Source organism: Sus scrofa, chromosome 11, assembly GCF_000003025.6.
Source record: "Sus scrofa isolate TJ Tabasco breed Duroc chromosome 11, Sscrofa11.1, whole genome shotgun sequence".
Classification (NCBI taxonomy): Eukaryota; Metazoa; Chordata; class Mammalia; order Artiodactyla; family Suidae; genus Sus; species Sus scrofa.
Genome location: NC_010453.5, coordinates 10,438,042 through 10,457,900, shown reverse-complemented (window position 1 = coordinate 10,457,900; position 19,859 = coordinate 10,438,042). Strand labels below are relative to the sequence as shown.

The window sequence follows — 19,859 nt, the reverse complement described above, 5'->3', positions numbered from 1 at the left end:
ATTTAAGCACTCAAATGCCACCTGCAAATCAGAGGCTGTCAAAGATGCCCCTACCCCTCCCAATAGGAAAAGCCATGGCATTTTTAACAAGCAACCACTTCCTTCTGTCACTTGTGAAAAAAATATTTCTCTACATTGCATCAATCTCTCACATAAAGCATGGCTATTATGCTTATGTTAATTCTCTTATAAAAACTCAGTCTTTAGTGTCCTGGGACATTTTAATGCTGCATGTCGAGCCAATGTGCAAAATACATACCCATTATTACCTATTTACTTGGGTTATTGTTCTGGTTAAGGTGTAATTTTCCACCAGGCATTTGTTTAGAAATTTGGCAGCACACAGAGAACATTTCCATACTTAAAAAGCATCCAAAATTTAGAATGACATCCAGTGATATTAAGCAAGTGTAGATAATGCTCTCCAACTTCATCAAATATTCATGGTTAATTATAGTCATAATATTTATGTTGCTGTGAAAATTAAGGTTGTGAGCTTCTTGTACACAGGCTAAAAATACAAGCTTACAGGCTGTGCTATTGCTTACCCCTTTCATTACTGGAATTTCTCATTGTCATTAAATAGAATGGAAAGCAGTGTTCTTTGGCTCCTTCAGTCACACTGCAGATCCATTATCTCCCCTGATAGGAAAGAGCTCAAGAACCATCAGAGCATCTCCCACAAGGGGGACGGATGTGATCAAAGGCCTGGTGGGTACATTTTCTAGAACAAAAATCAGGACACATGAACTGACAAGTCTGAGAATACTTCGAGCAGCCACAAGATAGATGATTTGAAATTAAAGTCTTAGAAAATGGGACATATGGTCATTCACATCTGAAAGAAACAGGATTGCAGGGTCCAGAAGAAGGAAGAGCTTGAATTATCCAGTTTTATCTATTTTCTCCTGAACTACTGTTGGAATAAAAAATGAAATTATAATTTTAAAAGACACGTATGGAAAAAAATCTTTCCAAAGTGCCTCTTGAGACTATCAATCAAAAGTAAAGGTCAAACTTTCCAGATAAACTCTCTTTACTTTCTTGCCTCACATCCTATTTCCCTTCCCGTGCCCCTAACATACTAGATCACGGCATCTGTAATTCTCAGTCTATCACACGTCTGGGCCTTTTTCTTTTCTTTTCTTTTCTTTTTTCTTCCTTCCTTCCTTCCTTTTTTGTCTTTTGTCTTTTTAGGGCAGCACCCGCGGCAAATGGAGGTTCCCAGGCTAGGGGTTGAATTAGAGCTATAGCTGCCACAGCCATAGCAATGTGGGATCCGAGCCATGTCTGTGACCTACACCACAGCTCGTGGCAACACTGGATCCTTAACCTACCCAGCGAGGCCAGGGATTGAACCTGCATCCTCATGGATGCTAGTCAGATTCGTTTCCGCTGAGCCAGGATGGAAATGCCCACGTCTGGGCCTTTTCTTAGTCTGTCCTTTCTTTCAGGGATACTCATTTCGATGTGATCTCTCAGGGAAAGTTCCTCTCATCCTTAATACTCAACATCGGTATCATCTGGTTTCTTAACCTTCCAGAATCTAGACAAATTGAGCCAGATCTATGTTCTCCCAAGTTCCTCTTCTACCCTGTACACATCGTCACTAATATATTTATCCCATCTCAATCTAATTATGGGTTTACATGTATCCTTACAAAATTATATAAAAACACTCATTAAGTTGCAAATGATGCAAATTTAGGGGAGATGGTGAATGCAGGAGATGATAAATTTTCAAAAAGACTTCCGCATATTAAAATGATGGACCCAGCCATGCATGATGAAATCCCCTGGACTAAATGTAACTTTCTGCATCGGTTTTCAGAATAGCACTACACAGTTTTAGTGGTGACCTAGCTGAATAGGAGAATGAGAGAAACAGCTACATTTTTTAGTTCATTATAAAGTGACGTGCAGTCATCCTTGGTATCTGTGGGCAACTGTTTCCAGGATCTGTTGTGGATTCCAAACTCCACAGATGCTCAAGTCCTATAAGTGGACCCTTGGTATCAGTAGATAGAGTGTCAAGTCCAGATACCTAATAGTGATGTAGCACCATGAAAACACAGGGCCAATCTTAAGCCATCCTAACAGGTTTATATCCACAGATAGAGAGAGGTTATGGTCACTGAATACTCTGCTGGCCTCAGCATTCTAGGATATATTGGCTAGCATACAGATCTTTCTTTTAAGAAGGTCATTGGCCAAGTTCTGTTCATTGACCTATATTATTAGTTGCCTATCATTATCAATATTTGTTCTCCCTTTCTCCTTATAATTTTTTTTCAAGGAGAAAAGGTGCCCTCTGAATTACTATGCTTCCCAGCAACACTCGCAACTACGTGACAGAGTCGTGGTCAATCAGACATTTGTGAAACTATGCTCCTCCTGGAAAAGCCCTGTTAAGAGCACATTTTCTAAAGACGCATTCCTTTTACTTTGTGCCCTTTCTCTTCTGGTTTGGAATAGAGACTCTGTCCTGAGGGTGGAGCAGCCAGGGAGTAAACGTGCAACAGCGTCAAAGATGCTGGGTGATGAGAGGAACGTGGGTCTCTGACGGCACGGCCAGGACTGCCTACCTCTGAGTTTTTCACAGGATAAAAGCAACTGAACACATAAGCAGCTGTTTTGTTTACGCCACCTTTGTCACATTTTCTGTTACCAGCAGCCTATACGGTGCTGACCAGTACTGATGGTGACCTGGGTGTGGAAGACTGAGAAAAGACAGGAACAGGAAGTGGCCAAGGGAAGCCCGCGATGAGGCGACTAAGTGGAACGCGGCTTGTCCTAACTGCAACTGGGTACAGAGGACAAGACAGACTCCACCATGGCTCCAGAAGGCAGGACCGGGACTTGAGGTAGAAGTTATAGGAAGGGCATTGGACTTATCAAAGAAGGACTTTTCAGAGCTATAAAGCCACCCAAAAAAGTGGTCAAAAGGTACAAACTTCCAGCTACAATATAAATAAGTACTACGGATGTAACCTGCAGCATGATGACTAGCTAACACTGCTGTCTGGTACATTTGACCACTGGGGTTTTGTTTTGGGTTGTTTTCTTTTTTCTTTTTGTGCTGCATGCACAGCCTGTGGAAATTTCCATAAAGAACACACCCCATGCCACAAGAAGTGGCCTGAGTCACTGCAGTGCCAATGCCAGATCTTTAACCTGCTGAGCCACAACAGAATTCCCTGAAAGTGAAGGGAAGAGTATCCAAGATTTCTTACCACAAGGAAAAAAAATTTTTTTTGTATCTATGTAAGGTGATGGATTTTAACTAAACTCATTGTGATAATCATTTCACAATACAGTAAGGCAAATCATTACACTGCATAACCTTGAACTTATATGGTGCTGTATGTCAATTATATGTCAATACAGCTGGAAAAAAATAAATGGAAAAATTAAGAGGCAAAAACGTGGTGAGAACAGCACTCATGACTATAGAGAGGGTGATAGTGCCAGGCGGAAGTTTACACCAGATGAAAGCATTCACCAGCCCTAAGATTTCCATTTGTACTTCAGAACTTATGTCTACTTTGGCAAACATTGGGCAAGAGATCCTTGAGGATCTTACTGTCTGGAAGCAGACACGTATGCATAAGAAGATCATTTCAGTAAAACTTTAACTGCTGAGACACAGGTGAGCACAGAGGAGAGGGGCGGTTTCCACATTCAATCCTGTCTGCTTCTCCATTTGTCGGCTTTGCCCTTATTGTGAACTCCAGGAGATAGATGTCCGTCAACTTCTTGGGAGCTCTGCTGTGCACGTGAGAAGATGTTTGTTATGTTTCACTTGGGTTTGGTTATGCAAGTTTTCCTCAAATTACTCCTCATATATGAACTCTCCTCAGGACTATGTATAACTTCATCGTTTCCCTCTGGCTATTTAATACCTCATGTCTCATGGAGGACAGACATTTTTACACATACCAAGGTTGCTTTTTCAATGACCATTTACTGTCTCTCAATCCTGGAATCAGTGTGACGCTAACAGTTTTTAGTTGCTGTCTTTAAAGTACATTTCAATGGCTGGGGGACAATTCCATTGTCATAGGAATTGGTGGTTATTCCACATAAAACCATCTCTCTCAACCGTGTCCTAGTAAAACACCAGAGTGAGAGTTATGCTGCATGGAAAGTCACATATATTTAATTTGTAAAACTCTTCATTTATGTATAGACTAAATTTTTGAAAGAACCCACTAAGCTGACACTGCTTTCCAGTCCTTCCTTCCTGTTTGGGAATCCCTGTCCCCAAACCAAATGCTCTTGCAATATGACCCTTTTCCACAAAATAGGCCACTACGAAAAGAACATGAATAATTTGTAATAGCCACAAGTTTTCCCTCCCAGTAGTGTCTGTGAGTAATGCCTTAGCTCCAGTTGTAGAACTAAAAAACTTCTCTTCCAATACTAGTCAGCGGGTGAGAGAGGTTCCTTTTACATCCTTGAATTCCTGGAATCTTAGCTCCACCCGCCTGGTACATGAAGCACATTCCAACAGAATGCAGCTTTATTAGCACAGCCATAAACATTTATTGTTTTTATTCATCTGCCTGATTCTTCCCTTTGCCATCTGGAGATGGGCTTTAAAACTTCAGCAGAAAGAAAATTCTCCTCTGTCTCCCTCTTGGAATCACCTTGAAGCCAGGCCTGCTCCACATGGGTCACGTCCTCCAGCCATGGCTGCGCAGCACCACGCAGCCGCACCCACGCCCAGGTCAGCCTGCACAAGCCAGGTAAGCCCCTCCTCTCCCTCAGTGCCCACCAGACACACTCAAAAGACAAACTAGCTAGTAGCCTTCCTACTCCCCTTTCCTTCTATTATAGAGAACTGCAGAGCCAGCAACATAATGTGTTATCACATTTACAATCGGAAGGAAGGAAGGAAGGAAGGAAAGGAAAGACAGACAGACAGACAGGGAGGGAGGAAGGAAGGGAGGAAGGGAGGAAGCAAGGGGTGGTGGTGGTGGGATCTGTCCATAAAAAGCTACTGAGATTCAATGAAGATACCGAAGATTAAATGAACTTTTGGACAGTTATATCTGGAATCGGCTTAGATTTTCACTGGGCAGAGACAATTCCCGACTCTCTTCTGCAGCATCCTCCCAATGCATGAGAAATGCTGTGAGTGAGTTCTTGGCAACTTTGGAACTCAAAGAAAAAGACAGCAGAAGCACCAACATTTTGCAGCAACTCAGAAATAATTCCCACTGTGAATTATTTACTTCTCTACACCTGGACTGGCCAGTATTTGGTGCACTGCCCTGGCATCCATTCCAAGAGGAGTTATGTTTACTGCATGCGGTAGTAGTCACAGAGTTCTATTTGACCTCATGGTTTCTTCCCAGCAAAATAACCTCCACATTTTAGAAAAGAGAGCCTTCTACCCAATCACGTTTTCTTCACCCCTTTTCAGTATCTATGAAAGCAAAAACAAACTTTACATTTGAACAACTTCAACATCCACTTAAAGGATACAGCATATAAAAACAGAGAATTTTAAGCAAATTCAAACTATGTATTATACAGCTAAGAGTGCAGGGGGAAAAAAATGTGACTGGTTCAATGGCACAGAGTAAAGCTTTAACTTTCGCTGTTCAGTCCTGTTTTTCTATCCTATGCTGACCCTGTTAACATTTTCTCTGGTGGTTTCCATGGGAGCTACTTAATTAACTGCCTTTCTATTTTTTTTGAAAATCCTTGTATTTTATAATTGTCTTAAAATAATACCTTTGAGAGAATACTTTCCACCTACAAAAATATGTAAACAAATATTTTTCAAGTCAGACTCCAAAATATGAATATTCAAATCAGCACATTCCTATGTGGTTTTGCTCTTCAAGGTATTTTTACAGATAATTGAAATTGTATCAGTTTTTTGACTGTTAAGTGATGATTTGGCAAATAGTAATTTTAGTAGCATGACTCGGGCCTTAGGGAGAATGATTTTAAGGCGGTATAATAAATATCTGGAGAAGATTTGGGACCAAACAACAAAGTGTTGATCAAGTAAAGGGTACCTCTGGAGTTCTTGCTGGAGCTCGGCCAGTTAAAAACCTGACTATGCTCTAGGAGGGTGCGGATTTGATCCCCGGCCTCACTCAGTAGGTTAAGGATCCAGTGTTGCCATGAGCTGTGGTGTAGGTCACAGACAAGACTCATAGCTCAGTTCTGGCATGGCTGTGGCTGTGGCTGTGGCTGGTAGCTACAGCTCCAATTTGACCCTAGCCTGGGCAACTCCATATGCTGCAGGAGCAGCCCTGCCAGAAAAAAGAAAAAAAGAAAAAGAAAATAAAAAAAAAAAGTAAAGGATACATACAATTTCCTGTACCAGAAAGCTCCAGAAACCTAATTCATAGGGAAGAAAAACATTTCTCTTTTCATTGACAGATTAGCTGATGAGAGATAGTGAGGAAAAAAGTTGGCCTTTGTCTTAACTGTGTCTCAACACAGTAAACAAATGGCCAGTGTCCTGACACATTCATCCATCTGGGGACGTTTTCACAACTGATGGGGGTTCCAATGCAGTTGATAGCCACAGCAAGCATGAAAGCAGAAAAACTCACAACCTTGCTAAGATTTGGTTAATTTAAAGTCCAGTTTTGGTTTTATTTTGTTTTGTTTTGTTTGGTCTTTTTAGGGCCACACCCGAGGTATATGGAGGTTCCCAGGCTAGGGGTTGAATTGGAGCCACAGCTGCCAGCCTACACCATAGCTATATCCACGTGGGATCTGAGCTGCCCCTGCAGCCTACACCACAGCTCATGGCAACATTGGGTCCTTAGTCCACTGAGCAAGGCCAGAGATTGAACCCACATCCTCATGGATCCTAGTCGGGTTTGTTAACCGCTGAGCCACAAGGGAACTCTTAAAAGTTCAGGCTTAATCTTATTACAAATATGACTTATAATGCATTAATGAGATAAATAATTATGATTACTTATTTTGGCAAATTACAGGACCCATGCAGATCTTGCATATTAAAATTATTCATTTACCATTTATTGATCTGAATAACTGGTACATCTCTATTTGATGCTGTGTTAACAAACCCTTATTCCATATGATCATTTATTACTAGTCTTAGGGATATAATACATGATACTCTCACTCCATTATATATGGCTTGATGCTAAAAAAAATGAGTTAGCAGGGTAGCGACTAATTATACCCTATCATATTTAATGGAAGGCAATTCTTTGTCTTAGGTAGCAATCTTTCTGACAGCCATCATGTAAGCTCAGATAGTGTTTAACTTTAAACATTCAGATAGTGTTTATCTTTAAATTTTTAGGGGAATATGAACATATCTAAGTCAGCTTTACTTCTATAATTACTGAAAGATAGTCCCCATCTGTCAAAGCATATCAATCCCAGGAAAAGTCACCAAGGAAAGCAAAGACCTCTCAGCATGAGGGTGTTTTAATTAACGTTGTAAGAAAAAGAAAAGTGGCCAATTGAAAAACTAAATGACTAGGAGTTACCTAGACTTTTAAAGTTTCATTTAATAATCTGATGCACATTAAGTTTTGCTAAAATTTGAAACATCAAAACATTGTATGCCCATGCATAATTTAAATACTAATTTATTTTATTCTTGAAGGCGATTCGAGGGCAGGAAATTATAATGAGAGTGAAGTTTCAGCAATGTACCAGTCTCTGATGAGATAAATCTTTTATGCTTTTTCCAGTAGGGTAATTTATTAATGGGCAAACTCATAATGTTTATTATGCCAAAGAGTATTTTTACAAAGTCAAACAGAACAACAATGTTGGTGTTTGGGCTGGAGTAAATTGTGCTTTTTCAAGCAATAAATTGAATTTTTTAAAATCTAAATTATCTCATTTGAGAAAGAGCAACCAGACAGTTAAGTACGAAGCAACAGTCCAAGGGGGCACACATAGGTGTTTCAGAGTCATGCTGTACCAGGAGCAGCAAAAAAAATAAATAAATAAATAAATAAATAAGTGTTTCGAAAGCAAGAAGAATGTTTTTAAGGTTGCATGTATTGGAGTCTTGCACAAAGAAGTGACCGATTCACATTTACTGAATTGACTTGAACTGAAATGAATTCAAGGAAGAAAGTGTTCCTTTTCTAATCCTGAGTGCTTTTATAACCAAGTTGGTGAGAACAAGTAAGAGTTCTTAAAATACATTCCCATTAATGGGTCAAGAAGAACCACAGAGGCCTAATTTCCTACTGCTTATTAGAAGAGCTGAAATGCTATTTTTTTTTCATTACAAGCATTTAAAGCTTAATGATTTAAAGTCAGATACTTAAGAGTGAAAGCCGCATCTCCACTGCACGTTCATACTTGTTTAGTGGTTTCTAAATCTGTGCTTGTAAACAAAATTATTCTTAGTCATTTGACAACTGCTATTTGTCCTGTAGGAAAATTACTCCCTAAGGAGATGCAAATTGTTTGGTGGTACTTGATGGCTTTGTAGTAATTACCATGCTATCAGATAGCTCAGAATTAAGATAAGACTTGGCATCAAAATTCCATATGGTTGATTCTAAAATAAGACGCTTAGACGGGCAGAATACAAAATGACGTGCATTGAATAAGTAAAATTCTAGGCCAAGTTCATCTCAAACCTGGAGCTATCACAAGTTGGATCTGCAGCAAAGGTCATTTGAATGTCTCGACATTTAATAAATAGTTGAAAAGTTATACATTCAAGGAAGTTGCGGTAAATAACATTAATCGATATACATGACTATTGCTATAATTAAAGTAATCCACAAGCATAGCTACAAGCATATCAATCACAATTTATTACTGCAGGAAAAGATGAGAGGATGGAAAGCAAAGTAAACATTTTCCTAATCAATGAGGGGAACAACGAGGCTAAATCATCCTTCCTCTACGCTTGCCCTCCTGAACGGAGATCACTGAATCCTGTGTGCGCCACTGCCATTTTGTGGAGTATTTCTAATCCTGACTCTCGAGGTTTGAGCCTTTGCTTGATACTCCTCATTTTTTTTTTTTTTTTACAGAAGTATTGATTGAGTGCATGTCAAACCTGCCCTACCTGCTTGGGTTATATTGACAAACAAGAGGTAAAAAGCCCTATTTAAAAAAATATATTTTCAAATAATTTGAGTTATAGGAAAGTTGAAAAGTTTGTACTAAGAAGTCTCTTGTATATTTTTCAACCAGATTACTAAAATATTAATATTTACTATATGTGCACTATCATTCTTTTTCTATATGTTTATATATAAATTTATGTATAGTATATAAATATATTTTATATTTATTTAAATGTATACAGCTATATATCTACATAATGCAATATATAAACATATGTATATAGAGAGACAGAATGATAATGCACAAACATATATTTATATATCTGCTTTATGCAGAAAAATACTTGTGCTAGATAAAATTTATTCAGGCATGCGGTATAGTGCTGTTAACATTATTTACTATTAATGATCAATAATAATATATAATGCACAAGTATATGCTTAATATACTATATAATACACATCATATATAGTATAGTACATATATTATATACTGCATTATATAAAGTATACAACACATCGTATATATAATGTATAGTATCTACAATATATAGTTAAGTCTACATAAACAGAAACACAAGACTATACAGTGACCAGCTGATGAAAATGCAGTCTGAGGCTTGCAGGAAGCGACCCCGTTATTTCGTCTGTGAGCAATGGCTAATTACTGACCAATTCAACATTTATGGAAACTTCAGAGAACATAACTACTGTGAGTAACAAGAATCGATTATAAGTTAGAGTCATCATATCCATTTGTCTTTAAATTGTTCCGTGTGCGTTTCCTAAAATTATGGAGATTTTCTTATATACTTAAAACACAAATCAAATCATTAGAACTGATACTGTTATTATATAATCTACTGACCGTATTCATAGTTCCCCAGTTGTCTCACTGATGCCCATTATAGCAAAATAAAACCATACCTTTTTGTCCTGGTCTACTTCATCACCACCTATTGCATTTTTTAAATCCAGTTTTCTCAGTTTCCTTTAATCTACAACAGTTTCTCTATCTTTCATGGCATTCACATTTTGAAAAGGTTTTAGCCAGTTAGTTTCTTGTCCCTTTATTTGGATTTTACTGATGTTTCCTAGTAGTTAGATCGGGAGTGTCTGGGTAGGAATAATGCGTAAATGATACAGTATCCTTGATGCATCACATTAGGTCTGTATGATATAGTCGTTGTCCCAGTACTTGCTTACTTGGATGATATGCTGTCTGTCAGCTGATCCACTGAAAAGTTACTACCTTCCCTGCGTAATGAAGTAGATGTCTTCTGAGAAAAATCTCCTAAAATCATGAACTTAAAATCATAGCAAAAGGAAGTATGAAAAAAGAAGACATCACATTTTTAGACCCTGATAGTCTCCAAAGAAAATTAAATCATGTAAAATCATAGAAAGTGCGTGTATGCAAGGGTGGAAGACACCATTGTTTTGTTTACAGGCACTTTAACGTAAATTGTATTTTTAAGAGGTAGTATATTTTCACTGTTTAAAATTAAAAATGTAATTTTGAATATTACAGAAGATGGCAGCCATAGATTTTTTTTTTCTTTGTCTTTTTAGGGCTACACCTGTGGCATATGGAAGTTCCCAGGCTAGGGGTCGAATCAGAGATGTAGCTGCCCGCCTACACCACAGCCACAGCAACACAGGATCAGAGCCACATCTATGACCCTCACCGCAGTTCACAGCAATGCCAGATCCTTAACCAACTGAGTGAGGCCAGGGAACAAACCTGCGCGTCCTCATGGATACTAGTTGGGTTCGTTACCACTGAGTCATGATGGGAACTCCAGCCACAGCATGATTTTTAATCTTCTCAAATTTCCACATAAAAATAGAGCAACCAGGACAACAAACCCCAGATCTATAGCCAATAGCTACAAAAATCTAGGTGACAAAGTGTACTCACGAATCCCCAAAGATGAGCAGGTTTGACAGCTACATACTTGTGTGATATCAGTATCTGTGCGGGAAAAAAAAAACAGAAGAAATCAATAGGGCATCTGATGGAGCTGAGAACACCAAAATAAGTAATTGTCTTCACTGCAACGTTCAGGGAGCCAATTTGAGAAAAGCAGCTGAAACTGAGAGGGTTTTCACACACTTCAATGGTACATTAGTACAATAGATCTACAGTAAGGTTTGAAAGAGCTATAGTTGTCTGACTTGAACTCTGAAAACTTAAGAGCAAAGCTCCATTCCAGGACAAAGCTACATACAGGGGAAAAAATGGTGCAAAGAGATCTCAGGTTAGTCAGGGCAAGAATGTGAGAAAGTAAAAAATGTAGGTTTAAACGACAATGGCGGGGGGAGAAATAGAGGGAGATTTCAGAAACAACAGAAAGAGCTCCAGAACATGATGTTGAAAAAAATACCCTGGACCATGCCTTTTTTTTTTTTTTTTCCCCTAAAAGTTTAGGGAAAATGATTTTACATAATATTGAACAACAAAGAAGGATCAAAGTCAAATCCCCACAAAATTATGATAAGAACTAAGAGAACAGGATCAAAAAAAGATCTACCAAAAAATTTTAAATACTGGAAATGCATGGTACAAAATGATGAAAACTATAACCTAATTTTGAAAATAAGCTAAAGGAGATTACTACAATTACATATGACAGAAAAGAAAAAATTAGTCATAATTAGAAATTACTTCAAATGCAGTGGTAGAGGGAGTTCCCGTCACGGCTCAGCAGTTAATGAACCCAACTAGCATCCATGAGGACACAGGTTCAATCCTTGGCACTGCTCAGTGGGTTAAGGTTCTGGCGTTGCTGTGAGCTGTGGTGTAGGTTGCAGACGCAGCTCGGATCCTGTGTTCCTGAGGCTGTGGTCTAGGCCTGTGGCTACAGCTTTGATTGGACCACTAGCCTGGGAACCTCCATATGCAGTGGTGCGGCCCTAGAAAGACAAAAATAAAATAAAAATAATGTGGTAGTAGAAATCACAAAAGAATTAGAAATGAAAGAAGAAAAAATTCACAAACATGTGAGAAGGAACCTAACAGTGATTAAACAAAGCAGACTATTTTTAAAACATAAGGCAAAGAGGAGAAATTTTTTTTAATTAAAGTGATGAAAAGGATTTGCAAAATGTGACAAATACAGATGATAGACAAAGAAGATCCAAATATATATAATAGTATGCCAAAAAAGGAAGGGCGATAAAAATAAGACTGCAGAACAAATACTAAAGACTGTGCTTTATAAAAACATTCTTGAAATATAAATTTGAAATTGTATATCAAAAAGCATGCTACACATTTTAGGATATTGGCACAAAATAACCAACCCCAAGAAATCCATAGGGAAAGGAAAAAAGATTGGAATTTCAAGTGAAATAAAAAAGTTCCTTGATCTGGCATTGCTGTGGCGTGGGCCAGCAGCTATAGCTCCGATTAGACCCCTAGACTGGGAACCTCCATATGCTGCGGGTGTGGCCCTAAAAGGACAAAAGACCAAAAAAAAAAAAAAAAAAAAAAGTTCCTTGATGACTCATACAAAGGGACTGGGAAAGAAAATCAGAATATCAGTATTTTTGACAAAAGAAGAATGGACTAAGATATTTAAAATACTGAGAAAAAGAGAATGTAAGTCAAGGATTTTTTTTTTCTAGCAAAACTGACATTTAGGTATACAGACTACAGACAAACTACCAGCAGCATACAAGAACTCAAGATACATTTTTATCATGAGACTTTCTTGAGACATATACTGTAGAACAGGTTTCAGGCAATCAAAAATAATTACTGAGATATAAAGGCTAATAGTGAGAATTAAACATCTATTTGCTTATAGAACAAATATTAAATTAGCATAGAATGTGGTATTTATTCCCTAATGAGGAATATTCAATAAAGATATAAAAGAATAGGAGGGTATCTACAAAAATATTTTAACTATATTTAGTGATTTTTGATGCAACATTGGTATTGCTGTTTTAAAAATGTATATCCAGGTTGGGAAAGGTAAGTAGTTGTGTGATTTTAATTCTGTCTTCCTCCATGTCCTTGAAAACTAGAATTCTTGATGTGGGAAGAAATAGTGCAGATTTAAGATGGAAAAGCTTAAGTAAAACCAATGTAGCCTTAAGTGCAAAATGGAAATATTTTACACTTAAATATATTTTCCCCTAGCTACCTCCACTGAAATGGCTTGGAAAAAAAAACAATCAAACCAGTAGCAGTGACTATGCCAAGTATACATAATCTGCTCCTGAAATACCATCTCTCAGTAGAAGAAAACGGGACTTCCTGGAGAAATGGTTGATTCTGTGTTTGGTGCAGGAAATATGCAAGATAGACCAACATAATACACAACAAAGAATGCAACAACAAATACTAGCATTGTGCTGAGGACTCAGACACTCAAAGAGGTTTAAACTGGTCAAAGATGGGACAATTAAAACTTTCAAATAGATTATAACTGCAGTACATAGAAACTCATCGAATATATTTAAATAAATGACGTTATGTTTAAATAAGTTAACAAGCAATCCATAAATAGCTTAAAAATCTCCTTATTCTCTGGGTAGCACATAAGGGAACAAACTCTTCAATTCAAAAACTGGTAAATAAGGGAGAAGAATTAAACACTTAGCCTACATTTCCAATATGAACTGTTTCACTGGGTGATGAAGTGGTAGGGGTGGAAGTGGGTAAAGTTTCTGTTCATAGAAATATTACAGCTAATAAACAAGAAGAAATGGGAGTTCCCATTGTGGCTCAGTGGTAACGAACCTGACTGGTATTCATGAGGATTCGGGTTCGATCCCTGGCCTTGCTCAGTAGGTTAGAGATCTAGCATTGCCATGAGCCATGGTGTAGGTTGCAGATGCAGCTCAGATCAGATATTGAGTTGCTGTGGCTGTGGTGTAGGCCAGCAGGTGCAGCTCCAATTAGACCCCTAGCCTGGGAACTTCCATATGCCACAGGTACAGCCCTAATACAGAAAAAACAACCAAGAAAAAACAACCAAGACCTAACCAAGAAGCGATGATAGAATAGATCTGTGTGCCCACTAATGAATTAATTGAGCACTATTAGCAGCTAACATCATAAAAAGTGACAGCCAGATTACAGAAGATCATAATCTTGCCCATAATCTTACCCATGTGGAAGAGAGACTGCATCATGAAATAGCTGCCAAAAATACTGAACCTAGATTTGATAAAGTCTCTGGACCTAACTGCCAATGTCAAGAAAATCGAGAAGACAGATTACAATGGGAAACTATTGCTGGTAAAAGTGTCTGAGAAGAAAAGGTAAGAAGCTCATGAAACCTGTGTTCTGGTGGAGGAGAATTCTTCAGCATGGGTTCTCTGATGCTGCAAGGGAAGTCTAGAGACCAGGCTTGAGGCTCCTGGCTCCCTCTAGTCTGAGTCTCTATGGGTAGAATTACTCTGTGGGTAGTGGTGTCTGTGGATTGGGAAATAATGTCTTGATTAAAATAAGTGAATGTGAGGGAGGAGAAGTGAAGCCCTGTAAGGATGGATATTACTATGGAAGGAAAAGGAAAAGGCTATGGAGCTGCAGATGTGTCCTTATAGGACAACAAAAGTAACTGCCCTGGCCCTGAACTTGAGGGTGGGACCAGAGGAAGAACTGCATTGCCTCTTCTTTTTACAGCATCATTAAGATCAAATGGTGAAATTAATGTCTTTAACAATATCCCACGTGGCCATGGTTCTGTGGAAGGGAGAGATTCTTGCCCTGGGGACAAAAACAGGATTAGAATCAAAGAGATAGACTGGGCCTTTTTTTGTTTTTCTCTGCTTTTTCCTCTGTCTTCTCTTTTGTAGAATTTCGTATCTACCTACATATTCTTTATCCCCCATTTTAAAGACAACTTCATGAGGGACCTCTGGATAGAGACTGGGGTTCAGTTCTGATTATGTGAGTCACTTTGGAGAGACAGAGCCAGAAATACTTTCAGCATGAGAGCTGCCCCAAATTGGAGTTTCTCACCTATAGAACTCTAATAAAAACATTTTACACACTGCTTCAGGCAAACCTCTGTCATACGTCTGTGGTTACTGCTACATGTTCAGCCAAGGCACTGTTCTAAACCTGTCCACACTAGTTACCAAAAGCTGTCAAATGAGAAAAAGACAATCGATGGCTTTACAAGTTGTTGCTGAAAACCCTGTCTATAATGATCTTTACTCTCTGAACCCTAGAGCACAAATAAAACCTATCAGATATAACTTGACTTTTAATCATAGTCTATGCTGGCACTGGAGTGGGACAGAAGTGAATCTCAATTTTATTTGTATCAATTTGTATGTGACCTTGAATGAGTTTCTCACTTTGTATCTCTAGTCAACAACTACATTTTTAGGAAGGGTATACATTTAGTGAAATACTGTATATTAAGAATTTAGCTGAATGTCTGATACATGGTAGGCAGTTAAGCATTATTAACTATCATTATCAGAGGTAGTATTTGCTATCATTTCTCCCGCCTTGATTATAAATGCCTAGAGGACAGAGTCATGTTACATAATTTTTTTTAAGTGACCATCACAGAATCAGGAACAGCACTATTGTGCTGCCAAGTGGAAACATGAACTCAAGCACATCTACATTTTGGGGGATATTTTTAAAGGTGATACTCCACCTAGAACTGGAAACATGGATCCCAAGGCCATTTTACTTTCTCTCCATTGTCTCCTGCCACCCCAGGGACTTTGGCCCATCAGTATTATACCCCTTTCAACTACTGAAATGCATTCTCTGGAAGCTCCTCCCTTTCCTCTAGAACGGGCTCATTTCTCTACATCAAAAAAACCCCATCTCATAGCCTTTTTTTCTCATGATGGCATTCCATTTCTCTCCTTATTCGTGTCCTCGGATATGATGCACTATTTTCCCACAGGTATTGCCATTATATTTGCATCATTCAATCGCTTTTTGTTACTTAGAGGCTGCTCTATCCATATACTGAAAATACTCATTCACCTCTCACTAGTAATCTCTGATTTATCCAATCCAAAGTCTTCTTTATAGTCTTCCTTCTCTATAAACTCTGAATATGTGATATTGTTGACTTTTATTTTCATCTTGTCTTTTCCATCTCATTTTGTTTCTATGCCAAAATTTTCTCTATATTATTATTATTATTTTTTTTTTTTTTGGTATTTTTGTCTTTTTAGGGCTGCACCCGCAGCATATGGAAGTTCCCAGGCTAGGGGGTCCAATCAGAGCTGAAGCCGCCGGCCTATACCACAGCCACAGCAAGGCAGGATCTGAGCCATGTCTGCAACCTACACCACAGCTCACGGCAACACCAGATCCTTAACTCACTCAGCAAGGCCAGGGATCAAATCCACATCCTCATAGATGTTAGTTGGGTTTGTTAACCACTGAGCCACAATGGGAACTCCTTCTCTGTATTCTTGAGTTTCACAGACTATCCCTTCCTAGGTCACATACCAAGTAAATTTTAAATGGGTCTTTTCTCAGACAACTTCTGTTTTCTCTAAGCATTTGCTTATTTTACAGTTCACTTTACATCAATACAGATAATTCTAAAATCAGTGTTTCACTCTTTATTTGTGGTTGTGATTGCAGCTATCAATATCCTGGCATACTGGGCTAACTTTGGTACCGAAATATTAACATTTTTGATGTTATATGCCATTATTTTGGTATTTTTAAAATCTGAGTTACTATGTATTAAAATGAGCTCATAGAGCTATATACTGCATTAAATTTGGAATCAAATAGGAACTGATCATGAAAGCATCATGACACCAATGATCATGCTTAAAACTCATTTAAGCTATTTCATTATTTTAATTCTAATTTCACAGGTTATTTACGAAATTTTCATCTTTTCTTATATATATTAAATTATCTCTAGATTATTTATAATACCTAATATAATGTAAGTGTTCTATAAATAATTACTGGCATATGGCAAATTCAAGTTTTGCTTTTGGAAGCATTTTGAAATTTTTTTCAGATATTTTCAATCATAGTTGATTGAATCCATGAATGAGGAACCCACAGATACAGAGGGCCAACTATACAGAATATTGTTAAACTGTAATGGTGGTGTGTAAATGACATTTAATTCTAGTATAAAAGTTAAAGGACAAAAAACATTAAAAATAATTATGACTATAAACATTTGTTAATGGATTCACACTATAAAAACTGAAATGTAATATCAAAAACAAAGTTTTGAGGATAAAAGTGAAGAGTTTTGGTATGTGCTTTGAATTAATGTGTATCAGATTAAAACAGACATTATATCTATAAAAATTTTATGTAACTTTCATGTTACCTCATGGCAACATAAAAAGTTTATATCTAATGATAACAAAGTAAATATCAATAGAAGATACACAAAAGAAAAAGGAAGCAAACATGTTATTACAAAAAAATAACAAATCACAAGGAAGACAGCAAAAGAGAAAAAGAAGGACAAAAGAACTACCTGACAGGCAGAAAACAAGTCAAGAGAAATAGTAAATTCTTATCTATCAATAATTATATTAAATATAAATGGATTAAACTTCCAAATCAATACATGTAGAGTGGTTGATCAAATTTTTAAAAACAAATTCAACCATATGCTGTCTGTAAAAGACTCAGTTTAGGTTTAAGGTCAGTCACAGGCTGAAAATGAAGGGATGGAAAAAGATATTCCATGCAAATTGTGACAACTGCAAATAAACATGCACCCAATATCAGAGTACCCAAATATATAAAGAAAACATTGACAAATCTCGAGGGGAAAATACAGTGATTTTATAATTACAGTACACTTCAATGACTCACTTTCATATGTGGACATAATGTCCAGACAGAAAATCAAAAAGAAACAGCAGTCTTGAACAACAGTATAGACCAAATGGGCCTAACAGACAATCCATATATACAGAACATATACAGAACACTCTACCCAAGAGCAGCAGAATACACATTCATATCAAATGCACATGCAACATTCTCTAGGCTGAATCACATGTTAGTCCCTGAAATAAATCTCATCAAATTTAAGAAGATTGAAATCATACTGAATATTATTTTCTAGCCAAAATGGATGGATAGTAACTAGAAACAATAAACGGAAAACTGAAAAATTTACAAACATGTAGAAATGAACAACATACTCTTGAAAAACCAAGAAGTCGAAAAACCAGAAGAGAAATTTATAAATATTTTAACATGAATGAAGCAGAAAAAATAACATACCAAAACTCATGGGATACAAAGCCAAAAAAATACTAAGAGAAATGTTCAAAGCGAAAATGCCTACATTAAACAAAGAAACAAAAAAAAATACACCTCAAATAAACAACCTAACCTTACACTACAAGGAACAGGAAAGAGAAGAAAAAAATTAAGGCCAAAGTTAGTATAAGGAATAAAGTGATAAAGGTTAGAAAAGAAATAAGTGAAGTAGAAAATAGAAAAATAAGTGGAAGACTTGCTTTTTGAAAAGATAAACAAAGTTACAAAATCTTAGCCAGACTAAGAAAAAGAACAATATTATATAAATTTAGAAATGAAAGAGGAGACATTATAAATAATGCCACACAAATATAAAGTATCATAAGAGACTGCTACAAATAATTATGAACTAAAAACTGGATAATCTAAGATAAATGGATAAATTCTTAGAAACATACAACCTACCAAGACTGAATCATGAAGAACTAGAATATCTGAACAGACTAATAATGAATAAGGAGATTTAGTCAGTAATCAAACAATTACCAACAAAGAAAAGTTTAGGACAAAATGACCTCACTGGTGAAATTCCCTCAAATATTTAAAGAATAACTACCACTAATCCTTCTTAAATGCTTCCAAATATTGAAGAAGAGGAATACTTTCAAATAAAATCCTTAAATTTATAAGGTGAGCATTACCTTGATACCAAAGCCCCAAAGACACTGCAAAGAAAGAAACCAAACAACGACAGACCAATATCTCTGATAAACAAAAATTCTCAACAAAATACTTGCAAGCCAAATGCAGTATCATACTGAAAGGATCCCACAGCATGACCAAGTGGACTTCATCACCCATATGCAAGGATAGTTTGACACACACAAATCAATGAACACGATGCACCACATTAACAGAATGATGTATCAAAAGCATGTGATCATTTCAATAGACGTAAGAAAAACCATTTGACAAAAGTCAACACCCTTCCATGGTAAAAATCCTCAACAAACTATGTATAGAAGGAATGTACCTCAACATAATAAAAGCCATATATGAAGAGCCCACATCTTACATCATACTCAATGGTGAAAATAGAAAGTTTTTCTGGTAAGATCAGAAACAAGGGAAGAATGTTCTCTCTCACCATTTCTCTTCAACATAGTACTAGAAATCCTAACCAAATCCATTAGTGAATTAAAGAAATAAAAAGCCACTCCAAATTGTAAAGAACTAAAATAATATGTTTGCAGATAACATGATCATATATGCAGAAAACCCTAAAGACTAAACAATAACAACAAAAATTTTCCACTAATAATTCAGTGAAATTGTAGGCTACAAAATCAATATACAAAAAATAACTGGGTTTATATACTCTAATAATAAACTATCTGAAAAGGAAAACTTTTTAAAAAAATCCAATTTATGATAGTTTCAAAAGTAATAAAATTCTTTTTTTTTTTTTTTTTTTTCTTTTGTCTTTTGTCTTTTGTTGTTGTTGCTATTTCTTGGGCTGCTCCCGCGGCATATGGAGGTTCCCAGGCTAGGGGTTGAATCGGAGCTGTAGCCACCGGCCTACGCCAGAGCCACAGCAACGCGGGATCCGAGCC

The 19,859-nt window shown here is 37.1% G+C and overlaps 1 protein-coding gene across 3 annotated transcripts in view; it reads right to left on the bottom strand.

Annotated features, from left to right (window-relative positions):
• The window catches only part of RFC3 (replication factor C subunit 3), a 378,546-nt gene that overhangs the window by 66,572 nt on the left and 292,115 nt on the right, over positions 1 to 19,859 (bottom strand). For all 3 annotated transcript variants that reach the window (XR_002336479.1, XR_002336478.1, XR_002336480.1), the window contains one exon: positions 10,972 to 11,025. The gene's annotated coding sequence lies outside the window, so the exon portion shown is untranslated. The remainder of the gene's footprint in view (positions 1 to 10,971; positions 11,026 to 19,859) is intronic.